Raw genomic sequence first — 14,924 nt, forward strand, 5'->3', positions numbered from 1 at the left:
GTATATAAACAGTTCAGTCAATCTGGGTAACTTTGCACCACTTTTTTCCGTCTTTTTAAAGTACTGCACACGCAATATACATCACAACAGACATCAAAATTTCACCCGTATTGCTAAGGTGTGCTTGGCAATGAGGTAATATGCACTAGAGACGCTCTCTTGGAGTAAAATTTCACTTTCAATACTGATACAAAATTACTTGGTCATTCTGGTTAACTTTAGCCTTAAAAACATAGTATTTTTCCCATATCTAATGTTCTGAATAAATTAACCTCCCAACAAAAGGAAATCAGGTGTTAATAAGAAGTAAAAACAGTGTTGATTCAGTTTCCAGATTTACTTTGAAATATGAAGATATTTGTATCAACCTGACTTTGTTTAACTTTAATCACTGTCAGAAGCTCACTTCACAGTCAAAGCAATTAAAGAAAAAATCACAAGCCTAAGAGCTTTTACGGAGGTGGAAAGACATTTGAATGAATCACAGAGGTAATAAAAACGTTACATTTGGTACAAAATAATACGAACATGTGGGACACCAGCCATTTGAAACAAGAATAGCAATTGGTACAAGGATACTACGGTTAGTTAAAAGTTACCCTGATTGTAATGTTCCCAGGAACACCTTCATATGTCTGTGTACTTTTTTATCATTTGTAAAATGATTAGTACTGTAAACTTTAAGCATGAGCAAGGGTATTGAAATGAGAACACAAAAACACATTGAACACTAAATTTATTTTTGTCATTTCCATACATTTTTAACCACTGCTGCAATGTTACAGGCACAACACCACACATTACTGAATAAAATAATCTTACTGAGTTTTTGTCTTACACTAGTTGTATTGTGACCTATTTTCTCAAGTGAAAACCTTTTCCCATATGTTTTCAGCCGCACCTGAATGTACCTGGATGCAGTCTTACATACAAGCTGTGTCTCGTGCAAATCTTCCATTCCGCATTCATTATGGAAGTCATCTTTAGGGAATGAATAGTTCACATTTCTTTTAGAAAATGCACATGACAATCTTACTAATTAAATGCTTTTGCCTCATGTCACCATTGACAACAAACATCTGAAACAATTTTTCTGAGTGCTCCACCACAGAGTATGCAGCATTACTTGTTTCAATAAGCTTGCCTCAGCTTACAAATTTTGTGAATGAGCTCTTTTACGCAGTACTAAGAAGTGCATATGTTGTGTCATTACAAACAGTGGTTGGCTTCTGAATGTAGAGGCAGTCTTTACATGTAACTTGTTTTGAAATTGTGAGGGCAACATACCCTGCAATGTAGTACAAAATGTTCTGCTTGTATGTGGAAAACAGAGTACCCTCTTCAATAAGTGAGCACCATTTTTCTACTTCGTCTACAAACATACAAGAACCATCTACAAGAGGACACTTTTGTAATCAGAAATCATACAGTCCTACAGGTACCATTGAACACATGTTAAAATTTGTACAGTTTTCCCCAACAGTGCTAACTTTAGTGCCTAAAAGCAACTTGCAGATAGCACACTTCAACTGATATGAATTTGGCTTGTTATTCCAACCCCCTCTAGGTCTCGCACATGAGAAGAAGAGTTCGATATGATCTTGGGAAAACTTACATGTCAACAAATATTGCAGAGGAGAATTTTCTCTAGTCATTATTTCCAGTGGAATGGCTTTAATCGAATGCATGTTCAAAATTATGCCAAAGGCAAAAGTATTTCTTGGGTGCTGCAGGAGAAAAACACCATTTACTTTTAAACTTCTTATATAAGATTCTGTCTGATGAAAAATATCAAGCCAGTATGCCTGATTACTGAGTTTCAGGCTGGCTTTATATCCTGCAGTTAGAGGATTTCTGGAGTTAAAGACATCAAAAATTCTGTCTGTAAATCTCAAAAACTCCACTGTTGCCTCACTACCATGGAATCTGGGATTGCCAGCTCTTTTCAAAACACCTATAGTATCTGCAACACTAGAACTAAGTGTTTGAACTGCTAAGCTGACATTCATCTTTTTATTAACACAATTAGTATGTTGTCCTGACAACTTGTTAGCAAATGTCATGCCTTCCTCAATTTGCAACTCATTTAGTTATTTAAAGTACTGCCACTTAATATGGCCATTTGTAGACTCTATAACACCTACTTCTGCTAATGCATTTCGAGCAAGTTTCTCTAAATCACACATATCCAAAACACAGTAAACATTGTGGTTTGAAACTGGGTGAAGGAACTGTGAAGAAAAAACGTTTTGATGAAAATTAATACTGCATCCCAATGAACAAAAAGTACTTATATTTGTCCTTGTGCCATCACAAGTGACCGCCCAAATTCTGATGCCTGAATTGCTTAGCCTCTCCAGAACAGAGCTTATTAACTTCGCCTGCACACTACCATCAAAGCCATTCACTAAAAAATACGCTACAGGACACTTAAATTTACCTTTTATGGGCACAAGCATAAAAACTAATGCCTCTGAAGCTTCTTTCACTTCTTTTGATTGTTCAACTTCTCCAAAATCTACAAAACCTGCATACCTCTTAGTTTCCTGGTCCCACACTACCTGTTTTCTAATTGCCATACTGTCTATTATGAGGCTGGAATCTTTAAATTCAGTCCTCACTTGATGGTTAAATTCGAAGTACCTGAACACATCACTTAAAGTCAGGATCACAATTCACAAATCGGTGATTTGTGAGGCAGAGGCATTAATGTCTGTAAATATTCATACGCCTTAGGAGAGTAAAAATACACTGTCATTGCAAACATTTTAATGTCTGTTTTGTACCTGTTTCCCTTGGATGACACACTATTATTCAACAAATTGCACACCAATTCCACCCGAATCCTTGTTTGTTGATTCAGGAATTCATGCAGCTTCTCTGTTAGATGACCCTTCTTTTTCTGAGCACTTATGATGTCTTTCATTGAATAGTTTTTCTTCTCTCTTCTCCTGATTTTTTCCAGTAGGTTCTTGATTTTTCTTCTGTGTCTCCACAACATCTGGTAAAAAACTGCATGTGTCAGTGGCCTTGTCAATAATTTCTATTTGTGTTTGAGATCCACATTCCTTAGATGTTTCACAACTTCGAGAAAACTGAAACAAGAATAGAATACAAGTAGTACAGGCATGAAACAAAGTTTGGCAGCTACTTATGAGAAAACATGTTTGAAAATGGAAACAATGTTTATGTGAAGTGACTAACCTCTTCAATATAATCATGAGTTTCTACAGTAGGCTGTTCAGTTGTTATTCTAATCTGTCGCCTTGGTTCTTTTCCTTGGGCATTAAATGCGTTGGAAACGCAAACTGTGATGGCACTGCATCATGCTTGAGATGCCTTCTCGAAGTACCAGGCCTTACTAAATAATCTTCTTTCAAGAAGTGATCTTCACACAAGAAACTAGCCCTTGTAGGCGTGAAACCTTTGCATTTAGTGGCAATGACCTACAGTTTCAGCAAATCGCCTTTTTGCAGAGGAAACCTGTCCAAACCAGAAGACGCATTGTATCGTGCAAGGCAACGACCAAGATTTACGAGATTGTTGTCATTTCTTGACATTCAATTATTACCTGTGGAAAGTTAAATTACTTTCCTTTCCAGCAGTTTGTACAGTTGCATGCAGAGCATGAAATAACCATTTTACACTCACAACATACACTTCGTTAACACCAAGAGAAACTTTTTTGCCTAACTGAAAGATGGCGGACGATATAAACAAACACTCCTGAGACAGCATGGATAAGCGCTATGGTCAAAGACAGATGATATACATACAGTTAGTATGGAGATCACTGAACTGGACAGACGGCGCTACACACCATTCTGCTTGGTGTTGTTTCCATTCCCACTCTGGCGATGCGGCTAAGAAATGTCGTTCCCCATGCACATTCCCAAACTAATACTGTGACCCCACTCAGGAACTACAGTCCGCATTGCATAGCACAGACGCCTGTCTCTAAATACTTCTTCACCTCACACTCCAGGATGCTTGTAAATGAAAGATGCAGTGTCTTGCCTTTCATTTCTAGTCGACATGGGGGCAGAGGTCAGTGTCATACTTTTGTCCGCAGGTATTAAATTTGAGTGCAAACCTTGCCCCCAACTTTGAGCAGCCAATAATTCCTTGATACAGTCTCATGGAAAAGTTAATTCAAACCTTAAACTGCAGGATCTTAACACTCCCTCACAGTGGACTTTCATTATCGCTGATGTGGATGAACCCGTGCTCGGGGTACATTTTCTCTTAGCCCATGCTACTTCACCCAACCTACAATGAGGTACAATAATCTTTAACTCCATAGACCATACCACCAGGTCCAATATTTCTTCCGTCTCATCCCAGAGTGGAAGTACTATATGGAGAACCCCTCACACTCCCAGCAGAGCTAGTCGAGCCTTCACTCCCTCTGGATCAAATCTACAACTCAACTTTCGTTGGGCATGTTAAGCAGCTAATCACTAACATTCACATGACACACCATGGGCGCACTCACTTCTCCCTGCATTCCTGCATAAGAACTTGGCATCGTGCACTCACGTCATGGTGTTCCATGACACTGTCCGACCAGCACTCTGCCCTCCATACTCGAGCCCACACAGTCATCTTATGGTGTAACAACATGTTCGAAGTGCTCATTAATGGCACACCTCCAATTGTATCCATCTGCCACTTCAAACCAGTGTGGTCTCTAGGAGAATGGCTCGGTACCCCACCCAGTCACTCCTTGCTACACCAGCCTCCCAGGAGGCGTCTACCGACAGTCAGTGGGTGAGTGACGACGATCCCTGCATGTGTGACAGTACCTACTCCCATCATGTGAAAGTGCTACAGGTGTGTGTGACATCACCCTACAGAGTGATGCGTGAGATGACTCCCCCCTCCTACAGGCAGCCCCCACCTCTCCCCTGTTAGGATTTAGTGATGTATCGGGGGCCAGCCTCGAAACGTGTGATGTCCCTGACAATGTTTCGTGTGAAGATTCAGTCATCCACTCAATGGAACTGGTAGTTAATGTCAACACTGACTTCATTTGCAGTTCTCAAGTGTTTTCTGTTGTGCATCATGAAAACGTGTTTGTATTCCATGAACGAGCCAGCTTCCCCAATGACAACTTGACCCACATTCACCTCCATTCTGTTCCCTTGCCTGTTGGTACTGACCTGTCAATGGCAAAAGTCCTTCATGCCACAACTGGCATTCAGGTTCGCTAACCCAGCTCCTCACACTCCACCGCTCCCTCCCCAGATCCTTCCACTGTTGTACGAGGATTTGCCTAGTCAGGCAGGACCGTCTTCCCTCTCACTGGCTCAAATACTGTATTTACTAATGTAATGTATTGTTTCTGTTTAAGCACACTCCACCCCCACCCACCTCCAGGTACAATGAAAAGGTGCAAAGCTACTGTTTATGTAACATAACTTAACAGTTCTGGAATCTCTTTGTTTGATTTAAATGTGACTGCTTTTCTTATTAGTAATTCTTCTTACTTGCAAAACACGTGTTTCCATTATATCTGCTAATTACATAAGGTATTTACTGAAGAAAAGTGAAGCCGTTCACAACCTGAAGGCTGGTTTGAACACTGCAGTGCTGCAATAGGCATGACCATACTGAAGATGTCTCTGTCTTCTTCCAACCTGTGAACTGCATTATCCAATTGCTGTAGCAGTACCACCAGTTTAACATGGACTCTGAATCATAGAGCAGCTTAGCATTTTCCACATTAACAGATGTTTCCTAGTTGTGAAACAAGCAATAAGCAACACAAAGAATTGTGAGACCAATTGGGGATCAGATTTTTCGGATTGATAGTGTGAGCCATCAAGCCACAAGTAATTTGTATGTATAAATGAAGTGGCAAGAGGTGCCGGTACTGATGTTATTCAGAAATGGAAACTATCACCTCCAACTTTTGCAGTGACAAAGCAGTTGTGCACACATTGACATTGGTTCCAGTCAGTCTACCACCATTACATCCGTATGTAAAAGGTGGTGCTGGCGGCATGGGTATCAGCACCCTATAAAAAAATATTGATTTTTCACGGCTTGCATCCTTTTTTTAACACATAATCTAATTTCTGTACATAAAAGAATATTTTTTTTACTGTTTTTCCATATTTTATGATATGTATTATGCTCAAGATTTCAGACACACTTCCTTGTACTGTAGTTGGTAATATGTGTCAGGGTTTACAGTGACAGTAAACTTGTAAAGTTCTTATAAGTATGGATATAGTTATTAACGTTTTCAAAGTACTCATTGCATTGTGGCTCTATTTATCAGGAAAAACCTAAGAGGCTTTGTGAAGAGATTTATGTGGTGAATGTTAGGAAGTCACCTGTAGATGTACTTTTTTTTTCATGTTTTGCCAAAATCATGCTTCACATTTACTTTGCTTGTCTGTGTCAAATTGTTGTTCCATTGGTGTATTGACACTCACAAGGGGTGGAGGGAGGGAAGGGAGGGGGCAGTTTCTCGCCATATCACATTTGAAAGTCCCTTTGCACCACTTGGTCTGAGCAAACTATTTAACATGCTGTGTCTTTTCATTGACAATCATGAGGACACAGCATTTTTTATATTACCTGGAACATAGACAAAAACTGGTTGAGCGTGTGGATTACACAAACCAAAAATTGTTATATATGTTACTTAGTTCAAATGCTACAACACATTGAATTTCTAATATCTTTTGAGACACCCTGTATATCAAAGGCTGGACGGATTCAGTTGGTTATAATTTCAGATTTTTTGTAAGTGGCACAGTTCCCTGTAATAAAGCATTATCCATTGTAAATTTATGGAAGTACCCTGTCAAATTCCATACAAAAATATCAGTACAATAGCGGACTGGTGACTGGCTGTTACAGTATAGAAAGATTAAGCTATGTGCTTAATTATTGTTCATTAATTAATTAATTCATTGTGTTCCGAAGATCTTGTAAAGTGGAGCAGCCTTCAGGAATTCAAAACGAGTCAAGGCACACATTAACAAAACAAAAGCAAGTCATATATGTTTAATCCATATATGGTATGACCAATAAACTGTCTCTATACAGCTTAACAAGGCACACTAATGCCAGATAATTTTAATCTGGTAAACTGGAAAGGAAGCTGCTACTCTGAAGAAAAGCTGCAGCCTCCTGATCTGATCGTCTTCTATTGGTAGTTTAATATTCCCTCTAGTACCCTGCTATTTTGCAGAGAAAATAGTTACATACATCTGTAAATACTGAGTTCTGTTTGCAGGACATTCTCCACCTGCACCTGCACCTACATCTATACTCAGCAAGCCACCTTGTGGTGTGTGCCGAAGGGTACATTGTGTACCACTGTCACTTCCATCCTTTAATGATCTGTCTCGAATAGTTCACTGGAAGAACAATTGCCAATAAGCCTTTGTGTGGTATCAGATCTCTCTAATTTTATTTTCATGGTATTTTTACGAGATGTCCATAGGAAGAAACAATATACTTGTTGACTCTTCTAAGAGCATATGCTCTTGGAATTTTAACAATAAACTGCACCATGATGCAGAACGCCTTTCTTGCAACATTTTCCATTGAAGTTCGTTGATCATCTCTGAGACATTTCCATGCTTACGACATGAACGTGTATTGAAATGTGCTGCTCTTTCTCTAATTTCTTTTTCCTCTTTCAGTCGTATCTGGTACAAATATCATCCTGATGAGCATTATTCAGTTATTGGTCAAACAAGTGTTTAGTAAGGTACTTCCTTTGTTGATCAACTGCATTTCCTGGGGATTCTTCTCATGTATCTCGGTCTGGCATCTCCATTCACGCAGTTAATTTTGTGTGATCATTCCACTTCAGATCGCTCTGTACACATTCTCTGAGATATTTTATGGAAGTAACTGTTGGTAGTTATTTTTCTGCTATTATGTAATCGCACAGTAATGGGTCTTTCTGTCCATGTCTTCACAACATGTTACATTTGTTTGTACTGATGGTCAGTTGCCACTCCCTTTACCAAACATCACTCCTCTGCAGGTCTTTCTGCTTTTCAGTACACTTTTTTAGTGTCACAACTTCTCTGTGTACCAACATCCACCATCTGCGAAGCTCGTCTATTCGGCCATTTATACATACTGTGAATAGTGATGGTCCATTTCTCAATTACATTTACAAGAATAATACAGACAGCCAGTAGAGCCAAGAAATAAAAATTACGTGTGAGACATATTGGTGTACAAAAGACATAATACAAAAATAGTTTAGTAGTAATTTGATGCAACACTTTTTTTTAATTTAAAAAGAAAGTTTCCAAATGGGAAAAATTTATCAGCCAGTATAAACAAGAAACAAGTTTTTAAAATAATGAAGATCTATTGGAAAATGAGAAAGAATGTGGAATTTAATTACACTGCATTACATATTAAGATGTATTCCCACATTTTCCTTATGGTGACTACAAAGGAAATGAGGCTTTGAGATAACTTCTCACTAGGGTAGTTTGTCAGCCATCTGGTATTTTTATAAATCTCATGGCATACAGATAGGCTCAAAAATGAAGAGAACACAGACCTTACAAAGTATATTAAGAGGCGGATGTCAGCAATGTTTAATATGTCCTGGTTCTGTTACAAGACTGCCAGATTATGCACGTGTGCCACCCATTTGCATAATGTGCATTCAAAATTCACATATTTTTGCATAGAATACTCTCATTTGCAGATTTTAGAACCTTGCACCACCCAAATTGTTTCAGTGCCATATTTGCTCAAATGAGGCGAAGGGAGAACTACTTGGAGCAACTCCCATATGATTAGTTTTAGGGAGGCCATGGAAAGTCCTCAACTCATTCAAGGATTTAATCCATAAAAAAAAGCCCACATTTACAAAAAGTGATGTATAGTGCTTGGTATTTAGTCAGTAAGTAAGTAATGTCGTAATAGTGAACCTCTGGATGTTTTAGCCAAGTTGTTGTTTTATTTTATGCACAATATTTTGACAACCAAGCCAGTCATTTCCTTCAAGTGCCCTGAGTGCATAAAAAGGAGACGACAAATTGGCGGAACAGCTGGAAGTGTATTTTTAATCAATTAAGCCAAGAAAACGTGAGCGATCATAACTACTGCCATATTCTGTAATGGACAAGTCACACTAAAATCTCAAATTGCTATTCTATTCAACAAATTTATTCAGATAAAATACAAAAGATAAATCATGTAGCTGATTATAAAAAGTATCATATAAATTTCATGCTAAATGGTAGATAGTACATAAAAAGTACATTAGAAAGTAATTAAGAGGTTGTGCCAATTTTCTTTAGTGGCACAAAAGCTACAACTGAACTAAAATATTAGAATCAGATTGGAATCCATATGATCTCATTGTATGCAGTAGTCATTGAATATAGATAATGGAGAAAATAACGACAATCAGTCATGAAATCTGTCATTTGATTACAGCAGATCATAGTCATCTTCATTACATGCAAGAACAGGGGATATTAGTCAAAATTATCACATGGGAAACAATATTGGTGGATGTAGAGTGTACAAGGACTGAATATTAAATGAAACTTTGGACTAATATAACTTGTTACATGCACTGAAGAAGACTATGTAATAGTTGAAACCTAGACCTGCTGTAATAAAATGACAGATTTCATGATCACTTGCTGTTATTTTCTCCAATGTCTAAAATATTATAGATGTGCCAATATCGATTTTGAATAAATTCGTTATTTCCTTTTGGTAAATTTAGACTGACATAGTGGTATTAACATTTTAGTCTTACATCTACACTAACACATTGAATATGCTGATGGCTAGGAGTGGAGGAGGAGCAGAACTTGATCCATGTGCTGCACACACTTCCTCTCCCTCGAATCTCCCCCCCCCCCCCTCCCTCCTTAAGGGTGCCAGTAAAACTATCCATTTTGTGAAGGAGGCAGGAGGTGAACTGAAAAAACTTGCAGTCAAAAATAAGTAAAATAAAGCAGTGTTCACACGGATGATCTATGGAGATCACCTTTCACTGTAAAACAAATGCCAAAGGACATTTTTATTTAATGATGTGAAATATTTATGCTTAAAGTTCACTAAAAACATTATGCGTAGTGAACAATATAAAAATGGAAACACAAATTTTCATAATAAAGACATTATTACTCAGTATAAAGTACTCAGGAGAAAGTACTCTTTACTGTACCACATACGACAGCCATTTGCAGCTGGCACGTGGGAGGAGTGAGTGCTTCCATACCCTTGTGCACACTATTAGTAGTACAATTTTGAGCTGCAGTTCTTTGTTTACAACTGACAATTCATTTCTGTCCAATGCTGTACAGATCCAATTTCGCAGTGCATTACATCAGTACAAACTCTACAAGCTTTTAATAAGCATTTCTTCTATAGACAAACAGTAGTTTCCAAACAAAATCCAAGCCTGCCTTACATGCCACTTCATATCGCAGTATATTCTTACACCCATGTATCTGTGTGACATGCCTCGCTCCTGTTGGGATTGTTTATTGCATAGTCATGTTTTATATTTTGTTGACTTAGAGAGAAGAGTATTGGGTTATGTGCGTATTTTTCCTGCTACTAGGAATTATTCCGTGGACAGAGCACCTGAAGTAAATGGAGATTTTATTTAGTAAAAGTGAGCAGACAGAATACTGTGCAGAGTTGATAATTGTACATCTTGCACAACCTCTTTAAGGGTCATGGAATTCTTACTTGCTTCCTAATATATTTACTCCTTAATCCATTTTTATGCTGTCAATAAAAATCAGTTATCATTGAACTGTAATGTATATCATCACAATACAAAACACAAAATTAATTTTTCATGTACACTTTGCCTCCTTGTCTAGGGCTCTTCAGTTAATATTCATTTACTCTTTTCTGATGTTTTGACAGCATGAGTGCCTGGCATTTTCAGAGTTACTCTCCAGTGGCTGGTTAACTGCAATCGAGCCTGCAGCTCGGGATAGTCTGTGGGAGCTACAAGGCACATGGCAGAATTTGATGTAAAACTGTATGAGAAGTAGTAATGTCTTTGTACCCCGCCTGGCTAGCCGTGTGGTCTAATGCACTGCTTTCCGAGCAGGCAGGTGGGCCTGTCTCCAGTACGAATCCACCCGGCGTATTAGTGTCAAGGTCCGGTGTGCCTGCCAGCCTGTAGATGGTTTTTAAGGCAGTTTTCCATTTGCCTCAGTGAATGCAGGCTGGTTCCCCTTATTCTGTCTCAGTTACACTATGTCAGAGATTGCTGTGCAAACACTGTCTCCACGTATGCGTACACCGTAATTACTCTATCTTGCAAGCATTTGGGGCTACATTCGTGGATGAAGACCCTCTGTCATTTCTGGGTCCCTGTCTTTGTAGGAGCAAAATGTTCTTGACAATTAGAAAAAAGTTAAAAAAAGGTTTGTCAAACAGCTGCACAAAACTATACACTTACACCTCTGACATCACACAGCTGAAAAAAATTGCGAAATCACCACCACATGTCAGTGCTAGCACAATGAGGTTCCTGTGTAATAAGAGGTCATCCTTTATGAAGAAATATGTGATGCATCAGTACTCTGGTGCAGACATTCTCTGTTGACGTTCCCATATAGTGATATGTGAAGATGGAAAAATAAAGATTAGAACAGTAATTATGTATTTCTTAAGGAAAGGTATGATAGCAGAGGAAATTCATGCTAATTTATAGAGCACATCGGGAAATTTTGATCCTTTATATTCAGCTGTTGCCAAGTGGACAAAATAGCTAGTTTAAATTTGGTCAGGAGAGCTTAAATGATGATCCACTTATGCCAAGATAGGCCTGTACATACATGAAATCGTTATAGTTACAGAAAGCTGGCTGAAGCCACAGATAAATTCAGCCAAAATTTTTACAAAGGCACAGACGGTGTTTAGAAAGGATAGGTTGCATGCAACCGGTGGTGGCGTGTTTGTCGCTGTTAGTAGTAGTTTATCCCGTAGTGAAGTAGAAGTGGATAGTTCCTGTGAATTATTATGGGTGGAGGTTACTCTCAACAACCGAGCTAGGTTAATAATTGGCTCCTTTTACCGACCTCCCGACTCAGCAGCATTAGTGGCAGAACAACTGAGAGAAAATTTGGAATACATTTCACATAAATTTTCTCAGCATGTTATAGTCTTAGGTGGAGATTTCAATTTACCAAATGTAGACTGGGACACTCGGTTGTTTAGGACGGGTGGTAGGGACAGAGCATCGAGTGACTTTATATTGAGTGCACTATCCGAAAATTACTCGAGCAGTTAAACAGAGAACCGACCCCTGGAGATAACATCTTGGACCTACTGATAACAAACAGACATGAACTTTTCGACTCTGTAAGCGCAGAACAGGGAATCAGTGATCATAAGGCCATTGCAGCATCCCTGAATATGGAAGTTAATAGGAATATAAAAAAAAGGGAGGAAGGTTTATCTGTTTAGCAAGAGTAATAGAAGGCAGACTTTAGACTACCTGACAGATGAAAACGAAAATTTCTGTTCCGACACTGACAATGTTGAGTGTTTATGGAAAAAGTTTAAGGCAATTGTAAAATGCGTTTTAGACAGGTACGTGCCAAGTAAAACTGTGAAGGACGGGAAAAAACCACCGTGGTTCAACAGCAAAGTTAGGAAACTACTGCGAAAGCAAAGAGAGCTTCACTCAAAGTTTAAACGTAGCCAAAACCTCTCAGACAAACATAAGCTAAACGATGTGAAAGTTAGCGTAAGGAGGGCTATGCGTGAAGCGTTCAGTGAATTCGAAAGTAAAATTCTATGTACCGACTTGACAGAAAATCCTAGGAAGTTCTGGTCTTACGTTAAATCAGTAAGTGGCTCGAAACAGCATATCCAGACACTCTGGGATGATGATGGCATTGAAACAGAGGATGACAGGCGTAAAGCTGAAATACTAAACACCTTTTTCCAAAGCTGTTTCACAAAGGAAGACCACACTGCAGTTCCTTCTCTAAATCCTTGCACAAACGAAAAAATGGCTGACATCGAAAGAAGTGTCCAAGGAATAGAAAAGCAACTGGAATCACTCAACAGAGGAAAGTCCACTGGACCTGATGGGATACCAATTCGATTCTACACAGAGTACGCGAAAGAACTTGCCCCCTTCTAACAGCCGTGTACCGCAAGCCTCTAGAGGAACGGAAGGTTCCAAATGATTGGAAAAGAGCACAGGTAATCCCAGTCTTCAAGAAGGGTCGTCGAGCAGATGCGCAAAACTATATCTCTGATGTCGATCTGTTGTAGAATTTTAGAACATGTTTTTTGCTCGAGTATCATGTCGTTTTTGGAAACACAGAATCTACTCTGTAGGAATCAACATGGATTCCGGAAAAAGTGATCGTGTGAGACCCAACTTGCTTTATTTGTTCATGAGACACAGAAAATATTAGGTACAGCCTCCCAGGTAGATTCTATTTTCCTTGACTTCCGGAAGGCGTTCGGTACAGTTCCACACTGTCACCTGATAAACAAAGTAAGAGCCTACGGAAAATCAGACCAGCTGTGTGGCTGGATTGAAGAGTTTTTAGCAAACAGAACACAGCATGTTGTTATCTATGGAGAGACGTCTACAGACGTTAAAGTAACCTCTGGCGTGCCACAGGGGAGTGTTACGGGACCATTGCTTTTCACAATATATATAAATGACCTAGTAGATAGTGTCGGAAGTTCCATGTGGCTTTTCGCGGATGATGTTATAGTATACAGAGAAGTTGCAGCATTAGAAAATTGTAGTGAAATGCAGGAAGATCTGCAGCAGATAGGCACTTGGTGCAGGGAGTGGCAACTGACCCTTAACATAGAGCACTTTAATGTATTGTGAATACATAGGAAGGAGGATCCGAGTCCGTAGAAAATGTAGTCAATCAACAGAGGAGGTGGCTTACAAAACACTCGTTTGACCTATACTTGAGTATTGCTCATCAGTGTGGGATCCGTACCAGATCAGGTTGACGGAGGTGATAGAGAAGATCCAAAGAAGAGCGGCGCGTTTCGTCACAGGGTTATTTGGTAACCGTGATAGTGTTACGGAGATGTTTGGCAGACTCTGCAAGAGAGGCACTGTGCATCACGATGTAGCTTCCTCGCCAGGTTTCGAGAGGGTGTGTTTCTGGATGAGGTATCGAATATATTGCTTCCCCCTACTGATACCTCCCGAGGAGATGAGGAATGCAAAATTAGAGAGATTCGAGTGCGCACGGAGGCTTTCAGACGGTCATCCTTCCCATGAACCATATGCGACTGGAACAGAAAAGGGAGGTAATGACAGAGGCCTGCGCCACACACCGTTGGGTGGCTTGCGGAGTATAAATGTAGATGTAGAAGTAGATACTCAAGAAATTATTACAAAACTGTATAATGTGATCATGGAAGATCACTGACTGACAGATTGAGAAATTGCTGAAGCTGTAGGGATGTCAGGTGAACAGATATATCACATTTTAACAGTGGAATTGGATGTGAGAAAATTATCTGTGAAATTGGCTCTGTGACTCTTAACGCAGGATGAGAAATACATTAGAATGGAAATGCTCATACAATGTTTGACCTATTTCCTGAACAACCAACAAGACTTTTTGCAGTAGTCTGTGACCACAGATGAAACTTTGGTCTGCTGATGTGCCCCATAGACAAAACAACAGTTAAAGCAGTGGAAACACGTTGATTCACCAACAATGAAGGAAACAAGGGCTAAGCAAACAGTTCAGAAGGTTGTCCTGTCATTTTTCTGGGATGCGAAAAAGATTCTACTGATAGATTATCTTCCCACTATTACGCTAATGTTCTGGACAAACTACAGCAAAGGATGCACAAAAAAAGCCAGGTTTGGCAAGGAAGTCAGTCTTGTTTCATCAAGACATTGTATCCCTACACACAAGTGTTGTTGCAATGGCAAAAATGAG

This window comes from Schistocerca gregaria, chromosome 8 (assembly GCF_023897955.1).
Source record: "Schistocerca gregaria isolate iqSchGreg1 chromosome 8, iqSchGreg1.2, whole genome shotgun sequence".
Taxonomy (NCBI): domain Eukaryota; kingdom Metazoa; phylum Arthropoda; class Insecta; order Orthoptera; family Acrididae; genus Schistocerca; species Schistocerca gregaria.